The sequence below is a fragment of the Neopelma chrysocephalum genome, unplaced genomic scaffold (genome assembly GCF_003984885.1).
Source record: "Neopelma chrysocephalum unplaced genomic scaffold, ASM398488v2 Primary Assembly neopelma1_45, whole genome shotgun sequence".
NCBI lineage: Eukaryota > Metazoa > Chordata > Aves > Passeriformes > Pipridae > Neopelma > Neopelma chrysocephalum.
Window position 1 is genome coordinate 17,570,654 of NW_020897704.1, and position 17,762 is coordinate 17,588,415.

The 17,762-nt window shown below is 48.3% G+C and overlaps 1 protein-coding gene across 7 annotated transcripts in view; it reads left to right on the forward strand.

Moving 5' to 3' along the window:
• FRMD4A (FERM domain containing 4A) overlaps positions 1 to 17,762 on the forward strand; it is a 367,435-nt gene that overhangs the window by 214,995 nt on the left and 134,678 nt on the right. The window contains exon 1 of one of the 7 annotated variants that reach the window (XM_027679516.1): positions 5,485 to 5,687. The exons of the other annotated variants lie outside the window; for them this stretch is intronic. The gene's annotated coding sequence lies outside the window, so the exon portion shown is untranslated. Of the gene's footprint in view, positions 1 to 5,484; positions 5,688 to 17,762 lie in introns of those variants that run through there. 7 annotated transcript variants of the gene reach the window in all.

Here is a 17,762-nt window from a genome sequence, read left to right on the forward strand (position 1 = left end):
AGCAGGTTCCATCAGGAAGATATGCTTCTCTCTTCCCCTTGGTCCCAGACCTAGGTGGGTGCAAAGGAGGGGGAAACTCCAAGAATGGCCCCTTTCACTATCATCACTCCACTGAGTCATGGGTCACTCCGGGAGGGCTGGTGGCACACCCAGTTCATCTTTAGTCCCTTGTGCACACTTCAGCTGCTCGCTTTGTTTGGCCTCTTGGATGCCAGGATTACTCGGAGCTAACTGGGACACAGGCAACTTACACGTGACTCCTGTCCCTTTCCACACCAGCTCCGGGCTGGAGCTGGAGGCAGCAGGCAGGATTTGCCAGCCCAGGGTCATAGCACCAACCAGCTGGAGTTGGCTTGTCCCCACCATCCATTTCAGCTGCCTCGTGAAGTCTGAGCTTCACTTCCCTGCATAATAATCCTGCCAGCATGCACTTTCTTTGCCTAATGAAGGGAGGATTTATTGCACCAGCTCTTTGGGAACATCGAGGCCTGCTTACTTCCCTCTTCAGCTCTCTGAGATCCTTTAAGTAGAGTCTGTGTGAAAATTAATCAGATGCCCTGGAGGCTTATTTTGTCCAAAGCTAAAGTCCTGCTTCTCCCTTTCCCCCCTCCTTTTGTGTCCCAATTACTTAAGGGATTGTCCTGGAAATTAATGAAAGCATGACATGGGAATAACACCCACAATTCATCCCAGAAGGGAAGTGTTTCTGTGGAAGGCTTAACTAGAAACATCTCGTGGTTCGCTTGGCAAACTTGGAGATCTTCCCAGTTGGAAGTGCACTGCACCGTGGCAGTTGGTGTTGTTATGTGCCCTATCTCCTAAACTGTTTGCAGGTCCAGACCCAGTAATTGCATTTTGCTTTTTTGAATGTGGTTTCCACATGGTTCCAAAACCCTTAACATGAACTGTCGCAAGGTCACAACTCATCACAACCTGTTAAAGAGGTAAAATGGAGTGACAGGGACAGGCTTGGTAGTGGTACATGTAACCCTCTATCTCTCTTTTGCTGGCCCTAGTCCCTGGAAGAGGGTGAGAGCAGCTTGGTGGCTTGAGTGATCAACTGGGTCCTGTCAGTGCCTTCTCTGCTTCCCAATATTGAGGCATATTCAATGAGTGGAGGATACAGATTGTCTCAGATGAAAAGAGGTGACGCCACTGCGTCTTCTCCAGCCAACCTGCATTAGAGCCCATGAGCAGTAAGACCATGTTATACCATGAATTTCAGAGAAACCATGTGAATCAACCCATAGGCTAACCTGATACTTCATTTTTTAGGGCTGGCTGACCCTTGTCATGGTTAGAATAAGTCAGCTGCATTGATTTACAGTGAGATTCATGTGCCTAACAGCTTATATCATATCCAGAAATGGATTTCAGCTCCCAAGTTACTTAGGCCCATGCTGCTTTTTAAGTTTGGAGGCTTTTTAATCTTTTACTGCCACTCAAATATTACAAGTTAAGAGTTGTGCAATCAATGAGAGATAGGCCATTGAACACCTCCCACAAGGAGGCAGGCAGTTAGATACCTCTAGCAAATCCTAAATATTCTTTGAAAGCACTTTCCTCACTTTCCATGGGTTTCAGATATACCATATGGGGGAAATGACATTAAGTTTTGTAAAGCACTGCACCTCTTATGAATGCAAATTGTGGACTAAGTGTGAATATTACTTTATGACACGACATCTCCTCCAACCCACTAGTGCTAATTAATGCGGTTCTGGGATAGACAATCTTCATTAAGCTTTTCTGAAAATACTAGAAATGTTCATGTAACAGCTCACACATTTTGATGGCACCCACAGTCCTATCACCACGTTCCCTGTAAAGTATTTTGCTTCTTTAATCTTTGCTAACAAGAGTGGAAATGAATTGTCAACAGTAATTCTCCAGCACAAGGCCACGGTGTTTCTTCCTTGCCTTGCTATCAGAAGCCAGGACAAAGGAATCAGCATGTTGTTATTTTGGCACAGAGGCATCTGGTTGCTGGAAGCTTCACTTTGCGTATGTCAGAGGTAAATATTTGGGTTACTGTTCTCTTTTTGAGACTTGCCATGATAGGAACCAGCTTGCGAGAAGTGCAACCATTCCCTGCTTCTAATCATTGCAATGACAGCAGCTTTGCTGCCTCCAGACTAGGTGTTTGCTACCAGGGTGTATTGTTTGGGTAGTGCCAGCTCCAGAGACCTTGTGAGATTATGGAAGTTCCTTGAAGAAAAGGGCTTCTGCTGCTGCTGAATTATAACTGGGAAATTTAGAGAAGAATATGCATGAGGTGAATGACTGGGTTTTTTTCCCCTGAAAGGATACTGTTTAGGAAATCTGTGTTACAGCATGTATGTTTGGGAGAGGAAGAAGGGGAGAGCAAACCCCTGGTGGTACAAGGTGTTGACTTTACACTGCAGCGCAGCTATCCTTCTGGTTCCTTGTCTAATTCTGGAGCTAAACAACTCTTTCTGGTTGAGTAGTCATAATCAGCTCTCAGCAAGGACAAAACTCTACTGTCTTTTCACATTATAAGAAATAGGTCCCATTTCTAAGTTCCTTGTTAGTTCCATCAGGTACCTAGAGGATGTCGTCTTCACTCAGACCAGTAATTTATTTTTATTACGAATATTGCATCATGAATTAGAGGATAAAGGAAATGTAGCAGGAATATCTCCCACCATTGCAGGAAATGTTAAGCTTTTGTACCGAATCATATTGAACTTCCTTTTGGGGAAGTGCTGTTCACATGGTCTTGGATGGGTAGGAAAGGTCATCTCCTTACAAGGGATCTGAGGGTGATGGAGCTTGAAGTTTCACAGGTATGAGGGTCCAGCTTCTCTTCCTGCATGGTGGATCTCAAAGGCTGCAGAGGTGCTGATCCATTGTACCCAGGGAAATGAAGAATCTCCCTACCCATCTCTATCCCAGACAGTTTCCATCACATGACACCTGTAAGTCAATTGGTGACTCAGGCCCTTTGCTGTGACACAAACCAACTGATGCTCCAAAGACACTGGAGGACACCATGAGGATCACACAGTGATGGGATGCTCTTTGGGCACACCTGGTAGACAACCCCACCGTAACATGGGGCATGAGAAAGGATGCTCTCTTGCTGTCTCCAAACTATTCCAAAACTCATGCCAAAGTTTTTGTGCCAAAGGAAGAGATTGAACTGTTGTAGGGAGCCTGTAATTTCAAGCTAAGTATAACGAAAATCCCCACACCTCATCTGAAAGCTGAACATTGCTAATCTGGGCAGAGTAAGCCTTGCTTTCCAGTTTTTGCTGCTATGCATGAAACAAATTACTTTCCAGTTAGAGGCTTCCAATCTCCTGCTGGTTATTTAACCCACCAGGCAAGCTCTTTTATCACCAGCTGAATAATGCTGCAGCACATCCTGGGTCTGCTCTAGGTTTGGAGGCAGATCCTGCCAGGAGAGTTACCTGGAAGGGCAACATGTGCCATGCAGCAATGCATGGGGAAATTGTCTTGAGGCTTTGCTAGTTGAAGGATCATCCTACCCCAAAGACAAAGTCCATTGCCCTGGCCTACTCATAGAGAGCAATAAGCACAATCAGGCACCTTCATGGTGAGTGCACCCTTGAAGGAGCTTCACCTCCTGTTTTAGGGAAAGTCAGCTTGGGAAGGTGATTTTTCATTGCTAGTTCTAATCAGGGCTGAACAGCTGCTGGGGTTCAGGTTCTCATACTCATCTTCACCACCACAGGCAGAACTTGCTTGAGAGGTATTGTGACCTCTGTTGAAGGAAAGGGCAAAACAGCATTTAGGAGACAACTCGAAGTTTTACCACTCTCTGAAATTATGGGTTTAAAATTCCAGGAGGTTTTGAAGTTTGTGTTTTGGTAGTTTGCACCTCAGGGCTACTTTAGTGGCTGGATCTAGATGTGGGTTAGATACACCCAGAAAACCCCAACATTTACTCTTGCAACACAGCCGTGGTCCTCCTGCGTTTCCTGGAGCAGAGATGGATACTTTTGCTGCCTCTTGCCCCTATGTCCTGACCTCAGGATCGCCTCCAGAGCAGAGCTGGGCCACCTCAGCTGCTTGGTCTTAACCCTCAGCAGCCAGAGGCCAGAACTGCCTCTATATTTATCCCCTTAATCAAAACCATCCCCTTGGGTGGAGTGAGCTGGACGGGTGAGCCTGCCTGTGGCTGCATATGCAGTTCTAGTTTTATGTCTGTGCCATTAAAGACAGGAGAGGAAATTGTGCTCGTGCTCCGGGATTTGGCTATTGTACCCAGAAGCACTTTGCAGCCCACTGCTCCTCCAAGGCCATTGCAGAGGAGAGGACATAAAGTCTCATGGCATCTCCATGCTGGCATGATCTTGACTTTCAGTCTGACAGCAGATCAAACCCAGAAACACCCTCAGCTAAAACGAGGCATCCAGCTCGTTCACCACCACTATGTCAGGAGAGAGACTGTCAATTTCTTGCAGGTAAAAAGGGAAATTTCCTGTATCCTGTGTAAGCCCAAGCTCCACCCTCACCATGAGCATCCTCATGGTGGCATGAATGCCTACTGAAAATAAATGAAGGAAAGGCCTCACGTCCACACCTCCCCTCCTGAAGAAGAAGACCTCTTCCCAGCCAGAGGGAAGAGTGTGCCAGAGTGTGGCACAGCAGCAACCTAAGGGTTTTTCCTAGTGGGAACAACCTCAGTGACAGAAAGAAAATGCTGATGGGGAGGCAAAGCAGCAGCAACAAGTCAGAGTTCTAACCACAGGCGTCATGGCATAGGTTCTTCATGCTGTGTTCGTTTAAATCCAAAAATCAGCACTTTTTAGAGGCCCACACATATTGTCCTTCTTGACTGATCTAATTCTTTAACACTGACACCCTTGCATGAGGGCTACTCCAGTGCAGTCTGTACAGAGGTTCTACTGCTGGGCAGAGTACGCTGCTGCCAGGTACACTTTTAGATCATCACAAGCAGCACCCTTCACCAGGAGCAACCAGGAGCAGAAGGAAAAATCACCAGGAGAAGGAAGGCTGCCCCTAGCCCCTGGAGCTGCACCCTGGCAGGAGCTGCTCTGCCTCCAGCCCCATGGGTGCCCGAGGCCGTCGCTGCCCTCCTCTTCCTCCAGCCGGAGCATGCCCGCTGCTCTCGCTCCTCTCCGTTATCATCTCAAGGTGTGCACGCGTGGGCAGGGGGCATGAACATCGCCACCCCGCACTCTTCCTCCCTCCGTCCTTCCATCCCTTCATCCTCCTCCCAGAGGCGATGGGGAGCCCAGATGTTGGCAGGCCCCGAGCTGGGTTCATCTGTTTCACATGACCCAGCGCCAACTGCTGCTCGATACCCTCCTCCCTCCTTCCTCCTCCTTCCTCCCCCTCCTCCTCCTCCTCCTCCCTCCCCGGCTCCAGCCTCGCAGCGCGGCAGCGGCCGCGCAGGAGCCGGGGCGCCGGGGGCCGGCAGGCGGGGAAAGAGAAGGAGAAGAGGGGAAAGGAGGGTTCCGGCATCCCGGCAGGGAGGATGGGACGGCCGTAGGAGCGGCCGGGAGCGGCGGGGAGCGGAGGGAAGGGCCGCGCATCCCGCGCACCGCGCGGCGGAGAGGCGGGCGATGGATGCGGGGCGGTAGAGCCTCGGCCTGGAGAAGCGGTGTGGCCGGGGATGCGCTCGCCCCGGGCTCTGAGCTGAGGGGCCGCCGGAGCCGCCGAGGCAGCGGGAGAAGGTAACGGGGTCTTTGTCTGCGGAGGGGGAGGCGAGGCGGGCCGGGGCTCCCCTTCCAGCCCCGGCCCCCGGGGAAAGCCCAGCCGCAGTGTGCGGGCTGCTCCACGCCCCCTCCCTCCATTTACCTCAAACGGGGAGAAATGTGGGCAGCAGATGCTTTCTTTGGCCTTCCCAAAAAAAACCCTGTCCCCAAACCCCTGAATTCGGTGGGCGAGTAACGGAGCCGAGCGCGGCGGCTGGGGGAAGGAGAGGGTGTGGGGGGAAGAGAAGCCGGTGCTGTGATTCCTTCCCCCCTTCCCGAGCAATCTGGCTGGCTGTCCCCACTGACTGCCAAGATGGACTGCTCCTTCTCTTCCCAAATGGCTGCAGCAAGTTTAATGCAGAGCTGGGGGCTTCGCAAAGGGGAAAGCCCCCGGCTTGTTTTTCCTTTCCCCCGTGCACCTTTTCCTGAATCAGGAATAGAAAAGTTGCTCCAGATCCAGGGCTAGGAAAGGAAAATGAATAGCTCTGCTTTCAAACTGTGTCTGTATGGGTGTATATATCTGCACGCCTTGCAGACAACCTCCGCGTAAGGAGGGTTCTTGGCCGCATTGTTACCCGCTGGCTGCTGGGGAGGGCAGGAGAAAAGTTGTTTCAAACCTCTCTATAAAATTTCCAGGAGAGACAATTGTTTCTAATAATAGCCCTGGCAGCGGTTTAGCAATACAACACACAGAGATGCGTGAGCGAGCTAGCAAATCTCCTCTCCCAGGCAAGCCAGGTCGCAGGGAAAGCTGAACTCCCGGCTTGCTGGTTTGGTTTGGGATTTTAAAACATTGTCCTGAACAAAAAACCCGGCACCGCTCGCCTTTTTCACCGGGAAGGGGGTGTGGTGCCTGTGCCTGCGCGTTGTACTTCATGGGCATGGCTGAACCGGGCTTACCCGGTGTCTCGAGTATCGGGAGAGGTTGAATCCTGGCTCTGCCCGGTGCCAGCTGGATATCTGGGTGTCTTGGACTCAGTTACCTCTAGACTGGCCCCCGGGGTCTGATGAGCATCCCCCACCCGTGCATGAAGGGGACTGTTACCGGTATGGGTGCCTGTGCCATTTTCCCTGCCTAGAACTCCCTTACTCTCAGGCACCAGAGAGATCCCGATGGAGCTAAAACCATCAGACTGATCTCTTTCTCCTTGGGACGATTGCAGAGGGCCCGCGGGAGGGCTGCTGCCCACACTGCTGCCTGCAGTGCTGCCTGCACACTCACTTGGACCCGCGATGCTGACCCTGGCTGGGCGATGGTGCACCGGCTTGGCTTGGTGGCTCAGAGGTGCTTGGCTCGACCCTCCTGACATAAGTTACGGATAGCCTGTCCTCTTCCAGATATTAACATTTTGAAGGTCGTGTTTAAGTGTCGATGTCGGGCAGGTATGTGCCACTGCAGGAGGGTGAGCCTGCTCATGGGGCAGTTTCTGCAGCCCAGCTGTGCTGCTGAGCAAAGTGGGCTGTGGCAGAAGCTGTGAGGAGCCAAGGATATATTGCTTCTTGGTGTGAGAGGGGATATTTTGAAGGGTCTTCAGCTCAGCACCACCTCATGCTGCTGCAAAGGTCAGCTGTGTCCCTCAGAGGACCAAAAAATCTGAAGGAGTTGGCGTTGGTCATCCATAATGCTGTGAGCGGCTCCATCCAAATCAGTTCCCACACAGGGGAGAAGTGCACCAGTGGGGCATAGCATGTGAATTTATGCACATGTAAAATAAACATTTTGTTCTGAGGTGAATTTTTGTTTTAAATGCCCAGGCTAGAAATATGGGATGTCTGCCATTATTTGAGCATAGACACACCAGTGAGCCACTCACAAATCTTTTGGGCAAGCTACCCATTGCTCCTGGTAGATTGCTTGTGGCAGTCCAGTCAGTTGCTGCACATCTGAAATGGTTATTGTATTAAAGATGCAACTCGATATTTGGTGATACCTGTGGTCATGGCACTGGGTCACTCAGGGCCATACAGCAATGCAGCATCACTTGGCAGAGAGCACCTTCCCTAGAGATCCTGTCAAATTGTTTAGCCAGGTCAAGAGCTTCAGTTAGTGCACCGTGTGCTGTTAGTAGGGACATAAGGCTGTGAAAGACTTTTCAGATTGTTGAGTCCAGTCCCACACATCACAGGTGATTACAGTCGTACATATGCCCTTTGTTGCTACTGTTACTGTGTGAGTAATAGCAGAAGATTTGAATGCAGGTTGAAATGCAGCTTAACAGACAGCAAAGGCAAACTGCACTCATGGACAAGGGACAAAATGTTGGATTCAGGGAGAATTGGAAAGGGGCTGGGATGTGACTGAAGTCTCAAACCGCAATCTGGTAGGACTGTGAAGGAGAAGGAAAAGATGCATTGTGAGAGGGGTGACACATGGAGAAGGTGTTAAGGAGTGTGTTGATCCAACATCAGCCAAATTTGGGGTCAGGGCTTAGTGGTGTCCCCTGAAGATGCACAAAGGCACGCTATGACCTCCTAGTTGTGAGCTGGATCGTTCGGACAAGCAAAAGGTGCTGTCAGGCACAGGACCACGCTCACACTCAGCTCTCAGGGACCTTGAGTACCTTTTATACAAAACACTCTGGGTTTGAGGCAATCAGCATTCCTGGTCCTCTGAGCTACGCCCAAAATCTTCATCTCGATGGGAGCCATCCCATAAATGCCCCATCTCTTGGGAAGCTGGGGGGACACATGCTGTAGGGTCAGCTGGAAGAGCAGGTAGCAGTGGCTCCCAGAGGTCCTCATGGTTCATCACAGGGTGGGGTGTGCTTGGGTGCACAGCTGGCTCCCAAGGTCACTCATCAATGCCAATCTCCAGTCATCCTTGCTGGCTTGCTCCTTCCAGCAGCTGAAGGAGTGAATTGCCCTGCAGCCCCAGTGGAAGCAGAGCTGCTGCCCAGAAGGCAGCAAGGTCTGACAAGGTTAAGTTGTGATGGAATTGCTTGCAAGTCTCCTTCAGCTCCAAATCCCAGTTTGTCCCTGCATCTCTCAGGTTCCCTAAGCCATCAGTGCATTGCCCAGCATAGCCTCAGGGACTGCTGCAACTAACAGCATACCCTGATATTTCTCCTTCTCCCAGACTTTTAACAACTTAATCCCTAGCCCTCCTGTAAATCTCAGTATGTGCCATGTCCTAGAAAGCCACAAACAATTTTCCGAGGCTGTACAATGAGTTGGAGCCCTGTCTTCTGCTCTGCAGTTGAATCTTGTCAAGGACCAAAAATGACTTTGACTGCTTTTCTCTCTGATCTCTCACTGAGAAGGGACCCCAGACAGATATTTGATCGGTTCTGAGCTTCTGGGAGCACTTTCATGTTGATGAATCGCAAACACACGGGTTTTGATCCTGCCTCCTCTGCTCCAAGTCACCTTTGCACTCCACCTACTCACAAGTCAATGTAGCCTGAAGGTTTCCTCCTTGCCTGTCTTTACCTCTAGTAGGCTGCCTGCCAAAATAAGTAGAAGATAACCCTGATGTACCACCCGTTCCCAGTGCATCCCTGCTTCATGGCTGTGTTATATTTCTCTGAGGCCTCATGCATGGTACCAGATACCCTGAGTGCATCTCTGTAAGGTGAGGTGGGACTTGCCCAGCCTTAAAGTGCAAAGGAGACAGAGGAGGTGGGACCATCTGATTTCCAATGCCATCAAAAATCTTCTTGCTTACAACCCACTTTGCTCCTTTCCTAACAGATACACAATCCTTCTGCTCTTGTCCTGAGTTTCTGTGTGACATTTTCATGTGGTGCTTAACAGCTGCTGTGTCCCCACCCTAAAGAAAAGATCATTAGTGGGTAGCTAAATGCTCTCTTCACTCTCTGCCTGCACTGTTTGGATGTGGTCTGACCTACTGTAGTAATCTTTGGGAAAAATTCTTGAGGGCAGAAAAAAGGTAGGCAGGTTGACCTATTTTTACTTAAATTCACTGTTAAAAGGTCCGCTGAAAATCTCCTAGAAAGCTGCAAACTACAAAGAGGTTGATACTCCATTTTGCCTACAGAAATCCTTTGTACGTACACTTCCACATGTAACACATAACATTTTCACAATGGCTGTTGGGCTTGCCAACCCACTAGGCTCAGGCTCTGTGTTTAGATTATTTATTTATTTTTCTTCTTAGAAGTCCCCAGATCTCCCAACCAAAATAAACCCACTCTTGTTTGGGTTTCCTGACCACGTGGGATTGAACGTGGCTGCAGCCGTACCACACACGCTGCAAGTGCTGCTCGCACCCCATCCATCCCAGCTGAAATATTTCACACTGGAAAGTGCTTTGCAGATAGTGAAGAAGCCACAGGCTGACCCTGGGTTTACACAGGACAAGTTGGGAGTGGAAAGCTACCACATCAAGTGAGCAGCTTGGAAAGACAGCACAAAATCTGAAGCTGAAACGTGGCACCTGTCCTAGAGAGAGGAGTGTGGACAGAGCTCTTTCCACCTTTAAACATATTTTTGCCCTTGATGTGCATGGACAGTGTATCTCCTGGCTTTCCCCAGCCAGGGTTTTGTGAAGACAGCCATCACCTCAACACGTGGCTGCCACGTGTGTGCTGTCCACCACCAGACACTCTCATTTCCCAGTGAAATGGGGTACTCAAGGGGACACTGGGATGAATTAGGGGATATGTAATCAAATACAGTGCTTCCATTGTGTACCCACACCCCAGCGTGGAAATGTGCTGGAAAATAAATTTGGAAGATGACTTCCACTGTCTTCTTCAGTTCTGAACTGGAAAGGCCAAAAGACTGCAAAAAAGAAGTTCTGTCTGAAGTGGTCTGGGCTTCCTGTTATGCTTTGCATCCATGCTGGGGTGGTTATGCAGCCATTGAAGGTGTCACATGGGCTTGTGTTGCAGGAGGTGGTAGGAATCAGTGGGAAAGGGACTTGTTCCTCACCAAGACCAGGGAGAACTGTAGGGAAGCACCAAGTCTGCTTTGCCTTTCTGTTGCACCGTGAAAGGTGCTTTCTGAAATGCTGTGGGAGTGCTGATGGCAATTTTGAGGGGAATCTGCAAATCTAAAAGTGTTAGGCTGTGTCCTCACTTTCTCAGTCCCCTCTCACAGGTGCAGCTGAGTGTGTACATGTCAGAAGGCTGCTTCAAAATGGGTATTGAATCCTGGGAACTTAGGGCTCAGGGATATCAGATCCAGCCACTGAGTTTGCACACATTACATCAGGCTGTTCTCTCTTTGCTTCTCTTCCTTAACTCTTCTGCATTGACTCTGCATGGTACTAAAGAGCTGCTGAGTTTATTTCCAGAAAGGAGCATCCTTCCCTTGCTCCTAAAAGGCAGAGGTGCATGGTAAAAAGACAGGCTTAAGTTGAGGCGTCCCTCCTATGCAGAGGTTACAGACTGTCCATATTTATTATGTTGTGAGATGCCCTGATGCAGAGATGACCTGGTCTTGCTGCACCAATAGCTGAAGCATTCTCAATACAGGTAATGCAAAATCCCAGCATTACTCAGGAGATGAATTGGGGCACAAAAGTGGTTTTCTCTGCTTGAGACTAGAGTGGGGCTAGTCTGAGCTCTAGTCCTCACCAGACACACAAGTGTTCAGCATCAGGAGCTGTCAGGACAGGAGAAGGCTGGTAGGAGCCCTTCTGCCCCTCACCCATATGGGTGTGCAGGCAGAAGGTTCCCACATGAGAGGTCCCAGCCCTGCAGCCCCAGCTCAGCACTGGATGCGCTCACGAGAGATGAAGTGGGAGCAAAAATGGTCAAACCAGACTTTTGCAGGTGGGGCGGGTTTCTGAAAACACCTGCATCTCTGAGGATGAGTCAGCTGCTTGTCATTTGAATGTGCTCTGCATCTCACCCCATTCTTCCTGTGAAACCCAGTTGGGGGATGATGTCCACCCTGCACGGACTCCGTCAGCTGCTGCTGCTCAGGCAGAACGGCTGGCAGCTGCCCAGCCTGGGCACCAGCCACAACCCTGGCTCTCAACATCAAATATATGTCAAAGCCACTGATTATCAGTGGCTGGAAAACAACCTGGTGACATATTTTTCCACTGGAAGCATATGAGGTTTTAGAGTGTTAGCAAAACAAGAAGAAAGAAAAATAAAAACCCAACACTTCAGTGTACATATTAACATTTTGCTTTTTTTTTTTCTCCATATCTGGAATGGCTTTTGAAAGTGTGTTTTCTATTATGTGTTATATATAACACTGCTCAGTGCTACCTATTGACCCACTATGTTACAGTATCTGAGTGATGCACTGCCCAGTGCCTTGGCTCCATTGATCAGGTTCCTCAGTGCTCACACGTCCCAATTCTTAGTGATACAGTAGGTGCAAAACACTCAACGAGCACTAAAAGGACACTTTAAGCCATAAATCTTAATTTGTCCTTTAAAAATATTTCACACATACTATCGCTTCCACTGCCTTGGGTCACTTTGGTCATCTTCCTATGAACCCACATTGATTTTTTTTTTCTCCAGCAAATCACACTTGTTTTAGTAGCAAATAAATCGTCCTGTTTTCCTCTATAACTAATCCAAACCTCCTGAGAATGTGTTCCCAGAAGACTTGGATTCTCTCATGTAATTACACCCTGTCTGCATGCACAAACAAGTGATATCTGGAACAGTTTGCTGAAAATATGCCATGTTTGAAGTGTGAAACTCTACAAAAAATTAAATTTTTATGTGTGTTTACAAAGAATTTAAAAAGTCAGATGTAGGAGAGATTAACAGACACGCTAACATCTTTGGGAATAATAATAATAACAATAATAATCTATTGCTGTGTACTTTATTGCCACATGGTCATTATCATATGATGATTCATAGTGCGTGCTGTACGATATTGTAGGGAATGAACCAAAAGTTGACCAGGAGTCCCCACAGAGTTGATGTAAATTATACAAGGCTGCAAAGTCCCTCATTGGTAAAAGGTTTCCCTGGTAGATAATTTAGATCCTTTCCCCTTAGATTGTGCTGTATCCTTTGTGCATAGCAAACAGGGTAAATACGGGGCTTTTACAGGGGAAGCGAGACCCTCCAAGGACATATCATGGTTTTCTTGACACATGGCTATGCTTAAAAGTCAATGAAACACCTGTCCCAGGACCACACTGCTTGTCCTTGTGCAAAGACTCCAGAGATCCTTTATCCCCTTTCTCTCTGAGCACCTCACTTTAGCTCTGCTGTTGATATTTATTTCTTTGGGCTGCATTAGGGACTGGCAACCCAAATGATGGATCACAGCTCTTGTACATAATGTGCAAACATGGGATGAAACTGCAGAACTTACCGTAAAGGGATTATTATCTAGAAAATAAGTTCACCCTGGGGGAAATAAAAAAGTTCACAAAATAAAGCTGTTCTCAGTTTGGCTGCGCTGAGTTAGATCAGAAGAAGCTTATGTACAGGACAAGTTATTTTGGGTGTTAACTGGGAAGCTGGCAGCAAGGAAGATTGTCTACCTGTCATCTTATTAAAATAGGCATGAGAAAAACTATGTTTTGCAATGGCTTCTTTTGTGATAGTGGCTGGTTTTCAGTCTTTGGGCATTACTTTTGCATATGGATGAATAGCATATTATGAATTAATAGTTCCAATGTCTATAAGGTGGGGTGAGGCCATGGGCTGCCCTTGCCACTCATCTTCCACTTCCCATAGGATGCAACCCTTTGGCTGTAATGGTTTCATATGAATCAAGTGGTTTCACCACACCTAAAGATGCCCATTAGTGCTCAATGTGAACAGTTTGTCATCTGCTCCATCAGGAGTGACAGAGAGACAAGTGGGACTGTGGCTCTCCTCTCTCACCAGGACTTGTCCTCAGCTCCAGGTAGGAGCTGATCCACCAGGTCTATGAGGCTGTGCAGGAAAGTCTGTCAGGAGAGGATGGAAACCCCATTCCCTGACTCATTTAAAACTCATCCACATGAAAGAGCTGCCAGCAGGGAAGAGCCTCAGGCTGGTGGGGGGAGGAGCAGCTGGTCCACTTCATTTGCAGGATTATTTATTTATTATTTATTCCCCACGCAGCCCTTACCCATTGCTGGGTGCAACCAGCTTGCTGCACGTGCAGAAAGGATGTAGGAGCAACATGGGCTTCCCAGGTAAAAGTGGAGGAGATAGCTACAGGATCCCAGTTTGAAGCAAGGTTTTAACAGCTCTGGCATGTTCTTGACCTAAAAATGCTGGCCTAAAGCAGGTGTCCATGTTCAACCACCTGCACAAACAACTGAGTCAAGACACACTTCTCCTGAGTGCTGAAAGGGTTGCAAATCTGTAAGGTTTAAGATGTCTGTGGCCAGTGAATCCTCTAGACTAAAAATAATAAATAATACTGGAAACTGTGTTACCTCACTGTGTTCAGCCTCAGCTACAGAGCTCAGAGGATACTCTGAACAACCATAACAAAGCTCCTACACTCTTCACTCCTGCCTTGCAAGTAGTGAGGATAATTCTTGGAAGCTGGTATACTTTTAAACTGGAAAATGGTCTAATTTCTGGCCATGAAAGGGAATGGAAAGAGTTACAAGGGTGAAAGAGTCAAACATAGTGAAAAGTCTGCATTGGGAATGCACTTCTCCTCCTGCCTCGACATCAGAAGGCAGGGAGGGTGCAAGATGTTCTGCTTCCCTTTGTATTTGAAAAGATTTAGATCTGTATTATTTTTAAGAAAGAACAATACGTGACCCAAACCAGCACAGCTTTCATTCTAGTGAGGAAGCTGGTCTGTCCAGGAAAGGACTTTCTTATCTCAGGATATAACTGAAATCAGGCCTCCGAGGCTGTCCGCGCTCAGAGCGGTGATTTAGGCGTCTGCCGGGTAATACCCTGCTTGGCTTAAAATGTGGCGTTGGAATTAGATTTAATTCTGACTACACGGCTCAAGCACCAAGTGTTTTGAGGTTAAGACGCAGCATTCCCAGCTTTAAAGTTCGCCTGAGAGTTATTGCTTGATGTTGTAAATGGACTTAAGAACCGTAGGAGACGGTTTTTCATTTCAGCCCCGATACAGTAAGCCACTTAAACACTTGCTTATGTCACACTGAAATAAAAGGGATTTATGGGCACGGCTTTGTGCTTTGCTGAATCAGAGCATTTTTGCTGAGCGCTGTTTAGAGGAAGCATGAGAAATAACCTGTGCAGATGTCCCTGGGTGATGCCGGAGCCTGAGCAAGGCTGGAAAGAGCTGTGCAGAGGAAGTGAGGAGCTCCTTGGGCAGGCCAGGAATTCTTTTGTCAGCTCTCAAGACAAAACAGGGAAGTCACCAGGTCACTCAGCCTGTAGCTCGCCTTAATTTTTATCCCATCGCTCCCTGTTGGCGTCCACACAATGGCTGGGTCGCTCCGTTTGTGGTCTGCTTCCGCCGGGGTGACACCGTGGCTGACACCGTCCCACCTCCTTTGTCGAGGAGGACCCTTGCTTTCTAATTACTGAAGCTGTTTTTGCCTCTCCTGGCAAACGAGTGTTTGCAGAAATGACTACATCACTTGATGCGACCCCTCTCAAACACACATCCCTGTTCAGATCCCCCATGCGACAGGTGACGTCAAGCTTCTCCTCAAGGAGGGCAGCACTCCCTTCCTGTAGGATAGGAGAGGTTTTTAAGAGCTGTATCTGTAACCATGGTTTCAGCAATTTCATCTCCGTTCCCTAATCCATTGGTGAGGACATTAATTTTTCAAGGAGTGGGATAAAGAGGCTTGCGGGGAAAGCCAAAGGCCTCGCACGCGATGCATTCCTCTGGTCCTATCAAACATGTGTGAGAGATGCTGCATCATTGTCAGCGTATGGTTTCTGGCCTTTCAGTCCTGCTATGGACTGTGTATGTATTTCACAGAGCCTCAAAGCACTTCCATAACAAGGAAACCCATGCTGCACTGGAAGATGAAGTCTGGTTGTACATCAGCCATCAGCTACTTCTCTCAGCACTGACATTATCCACATCTACAACATCTTTCCTGTGTCCTCCTTCTCAGCTGCAGAGCTCCATTTGCCACCAACATCTCTTGAAAGATAATGCACAAAAGGATGCTCCTGTTTCTTTGAATATGCAGCATCTTCGTTCTCTAACAGAAGTACTTCTTGAAGGTGGCAGATGCCTTAGAATATGGCTGGGACACCTTTTCCAGGGGGAAAAAACAACTGGCTTACAGCTAACCTCTCCTGCCCAAGAGCACGAAATAGCCTTTCCCATAAGAAATAACAGCATGAACAAACTTGAATGCAGAATGTTGTCCAATGGTTTCCTATGTATTGTAGTCAGAAACATTGGTACTTCTTCATATCCCATGGCTGGAAGGGATGGTTGGATGGGGCTCTGAGCAACCAGATCTAGTGGGTGGCATCCCTACCTGTGGCAGGGGGGTTGGAAGTAGATGATCTTTAAGGTCCCTCCCAAGCTGTGATTTTGTATTGGCTTATTTCAGAAAGCTCAGCCCATGTCCTGTACTATGTCACTGACCTCAACAGAGAGGACAAGCTATATAGCCTCTGCTCCCTATGCCAGGAGTCTTGGGCCAAATTAAAATCACTTTTCTCCCTCTTGAGAAAATAATAACAACCCAGACTTTCCACCAATGGTTTAGGAAAGACTCATGGAAATAAATAGTAGAAATGAGGATCATATTCAGAAACATCAGTTTCTCCTGACTGTCTCCCATTCTCAGAGGTTTGAGCCACTGAGGCTCAGGTGGAAGCCAGCCTGCCTGAACATGGCCCATTTTGGTGAAGGGGAAGAGCAGGGGAAGTGAGTGTGTGTGAGGGCTTTGGACCTGGACTGGAGGATGGCATGAGCAGTGCTGCAAACCACAGTGATGTGCTCACCAGCACAGGACGGGGCAAGCTCCATGCCAGATGGAGAGCCAGATCTGCACCAGCAGTCATCTTGCTCCTCTTCATCAGGGATTGTTCCCACTGAGTCACAACTAAAGGACTGGATTTAAGCACAGGAGAAGTGGTGGAGTCACCATCCCCGGAAGTGCTGAAAAAACAAGTAGACATAGCACTTTGTGATATGGTTTAGTGGTCATGATGGTATTCGGTCGATGGTTGGACTTGATGATCTTGGAGGTCTTTACCCACCTTGATGATTCTATGACTCTATGGCTGCAAAACCAAGCAAGCCCCAAGGGTGGAGCCCAGCCAGTGCTGCTCCCCACTGAGCGCAGAGTCAGCTGTGGCCATGTCCCCTCTCCCAGGTGCCCACCAAAGGTCAGCCTTGTGACTCAGCTCTTCACACACCATCCCACAGCCATCCTCATCCCAATCACTGTCACTAATATTTATTAGGTGTTGATGCAGACCAGCAACTGGGGAGGATGCTCTGCAAACACATGGCATAAAAAGAAAGACAGCCCATTCCTCCAGGGTCTTGAAGTGTGAGTGTAGGACAGGAGATGGCAGATGGATGCAGACACATGAAGAGGCAGTGCTGGTCAGTGCAACAGGCAGCTGCTTGCCAGAGTGACCCCAATTCAGCAAAGTGAAGTGCTGCCACATGCAAAAAGATGTGCAGACATCACAAACACAGCACTTTTCCTCCCTCCCTCTCCTCTACAAGCACAGGAGTTGCCAGTATGAAAAGGCGGTAAGAAGTGGTCAAGTGGGAGCAGGATGTTTAATCTAATAGTTTACTGTAATCAGCAGGCTGTCATCTCTCCCTATCGCCTTTCAGCAGGTCTGTCCAAACAGTGGGCAGAGTGACACAGATTTTTGTAGATTCGGCACAGTAATTGCCTCCCATACAGGCAGCGAGCATTTAGGAAAGGTTCTGCCTCCAATTATAATTTCTGATTTGAGTCAAGGAAGAACACGCCGTATTCCTCTTTATTCCTGCAGTCACCGGCTAATGAAACGTGCCACAGATATTTATAGAACTGCCATTGTAAATAGAATTTGCATTTGGTGCCTTTGAGTTATTTAGTGTGACAGCGCATTCACCAGGAGGGTTTTTTCGCTTTGAAAGGGAAAGGTTCCCTTTGGAGCAGTTTCCTCCCATCGCCTTTGCTGTTTGTGTTGGGTGGAGCAGTTCTGTGGACAGTTGTGATAATTTAGTGACGAAGCGACGGACGCTCGGGGATTAGCT